This window comes from Anabrus simplex, chromosome 7 (assembly GCF_040414725.1).
Source record: "Anabrus simplex isolate iqAnaSimp1 chromosome 7, ASM4041472v1, whole genome shotgun sequence".
NCBI lineage: Eukaryota > Metazoa > Arthropoda > Insecta > Orthoptera > Tettigoniidae > Anabrus > Anabrus simplex.
In genome coordinates, this window is record NC_090271.1 from 248684837 (window position 1) to 248687883 (window position 3047).

The 3047-nt window shown below is 41.9% G+C and overlaps 1 non-coding gene across 1 annotated transcript; it reads right to left on the reverse strand.

Annotated features, from left to right (window-relative positions):
• Positions 1-977: 977 nt before the first annotated feature.
• On the reverse strand, positions 978-1050 carry TRNAV-UAC (transfer RNA valine (anticodon UAC)). The gene has a single exon. It is a non-coding gene; the product is annotated as a tRNA-Val (tRNA).
• Between the last annotated feature and the right edge of the window lie 1997 nt (positions 1051-3047).

Genomic DNA, 3047 nt, shown 5'->3' on the forward strand with positions numbered 1-3047 from the left:
ACTGTCCTCGAGGTGGGGGAGGTGGAATCCGGTGCTAAATCCGGGGGGAAAACCTATCCTAGACGGTAAACGAATTAACTGATCATAGGTAATTACATTACCCATGTTCATTTATCACTCCGATACTTCTACTGATTATTATGTTTCTGTCCACTGGCGAAACTTCGCTGCACGAATAATCATCGATATTTACAGACAATTCAATGGACTTCATTCCGTCCCACAAGAACAAAACAACATGCCTTAATATCTATTAAGTTTCCGATAACTGAAAAACCACAGTTGAGCACTTCTAGAATGAATATTAATCTTATCTTCACGTGAAACGCGCTCCATATAATAAATAAATAGAAAAATTTGATTAATATCACAAACATACGTGGATACACATCATGTACAACGTCACTGTGTTATGATTTACGCCAGTCGGGTATTCAGCTAAAGAAAGGAATGGTACCGGCGCTGAAAACGTTGCAGAAGACAGTGACGATGTCCTAACTGCTGCGAAAAGTAGACTGAGCGATTCTGAATCAATGTGACTGGGAAACGTCTCGAACTCCAGACGATCGCTTACTTAAAACGGAAGTACAAAAGGACGCCGACATTGCTAGTGATGTGAAGAAAAAAGACCACATTGATCAGGAAGAAGGGGTAGAAGGAAACTACATCTGAACAGGGTAGAAGTGAAATTCTAGAAGCCATTAGGGTTGTTAATATCTTCTCTGTAGCAACGTGAAAGTGCAGTGAAATTGTGAAGGGAACTGTGTGCACAGCCCGTAAGTGAAATAGTGTCTAATGGGAGAATGGGAGAAGACAGAAAGAAATATTCTTTCAACTATTCTTAAACGATGAAGGTCTGTGAACAAAATTTTATTCTAATTTTAACGGTACGAACTACACGTAATTATGTAATTTTGATGTGTTTGGCTGACGATGCTGCATGTGCTGTATGCTTATATTTTCTTTTAAAATTCATCTGGTTCCGTCCGGGATCGAACCGGGGACCTTCTGCGTGTAAAGCAGACGTGATAACCACTACACCACGGAGCCCACACGCGTTTCCCGCTCTTACTAAGGATTACATACCTGCTTCGTTTTGTCGTGTTACACAAACAGGTAGAATTTGTGCTGAATGCTGGTGGAGAGTGAAATGAGAGCAGGTGTATTGTTCTCACCTTTCCAGACTGAACCTGCCTTAACATATCGTCACCTATAAGGGGACCACGTGGATCCTGTTGAACCCAGCATTGTCCCAACATATTTCTGCCAGCCTCCTTTGTTTCATCAAAACATTTCTTCCAATACGCCATCTCTCATTTTTAGTGCATAAATCTCTCTTACTCCGACTCCGTGGTGAAGTGGTTTGTGTGATTAGCTGCCATCCCCGGAAGCCCGGGTTCGATTCCCGGTTCTGGCACGAAATTTAAAAAGTGGTACGTTGGCTGGAACGGGGTTCGCTCAGCCTCGGGAGGTCAACTGAGTAGAGCTGGATTCGATTCACCTCAGCCATCTGGAAAGAGCTTTCCGTGCTTTCCCACCTCCCCTCCAGGCAAATGCCGGAATGGTACCTAACTTAAGACCACGTCCGATTAATTCCCTCTTCCGTGTCTATCCGTTCCAATCTTCCCATCCCCCCGCAAGGCTTCTGTTCAGCATAGCATGTAAGATCGCCTGCGCGGTGTACTGGTCATCCTCCCCAATTGTACCCCCGACCCAGTTTCTGAAACTCCAGGGCACTGCCCTTTATCAGGTAGAGGAAATCGGACTGACAACCCTCTACAAAGAAAGTCAAGAAGTAAGACTGACAATTCGGAAGTGCGGGGTCTTGCCTTCTTGAAGCCTGAAGATGTGGAAGAGGGCTGGCTCTATATCCACGAAGAAGCGCCACAGAATCCTAAACTTGTCCAGATTTTGGACTACTTTGTGGAAGGATGGCTTGAAAATCGTAATGTACCACAAGCAATCTGGAACTGCCACGGAAGGCGCCACACAACAACAAATGCTTCTGAAGGGTGGCACCACAAAATTAACAGTATTCTAGGAAGACCGCACCCACGAGTTAAAGATCTCATTTTGTGTCTCAAATCCGAAGCAGAAAGCTCGAATTTGAATATTGCCAGGAATGAACATCATCTTGAGGTCAAAAGAAGGAAAATATGTTACGTGCAATTAGACCAAAGGATCTTGAGAGCAACGGAGGTCTATTTGGAAAGCGGTAATGTAAATAAATTCATCACAAATATGTCCTACATCCTCCAAATGGATTAGATATTTAGTTCTGAACCGTTCATTCAACGGTTCTCACTTTATAAATATACAATGTAAATACTAGGTTTAAGACACTGACAAGGTTATACCTAAAATTTAAATCATGTGTATAGACATTAGTTTTCATGAGGATGACCGTGTCGAATGGCCGCTTTCTGTATTACTAGACTTGGTTTGTTAAATAATGTCAAATCATTCAAGTAATACTTAAGCGGCTGTTTTAAGTTCAACGGAGATCGTCTCAATAAGACATAAGGAAACAACGCTGATCGAATGAACATTTGCGACGGAAAACTTCAAATTTCAATGTAATACATATTAAATTTAATATTCTGAATAGTTTATGGCGATGTTCCGCATGTTTACAATACTTTTGTAAATTTCAGTTATTGTTAAGATTAAAAAAGCTTCTACATGACGCTGATGGAACGTAGGCTTCCCATTACTGCTCCGGGGGTTCAATCTCCGTTCACTTTAGGTACCTTTTATGCTGAACAAAGCTGGCGTTCAAAATATTATTTCTGATTTCCTCATCTTTATATCAGTACCGCTGTTTGAAACAATTTAATTCGTCATTTATTACTCTTTTATACCCAGAGGAATGCGACAGGCCTCGCCAGGACACACAATTTCCTTTGCTTGGCAGTAGCTATGGTTCATTCTTGACCCCCATCACTTCATAAGGGGTGCATGTCGGAAAACGTAGGGTGAGACAGTTCTTTTCTGTTTTCATTGGTCATTCTTTATTCAACGAATTCGCTATCATTTCATTTGCCATC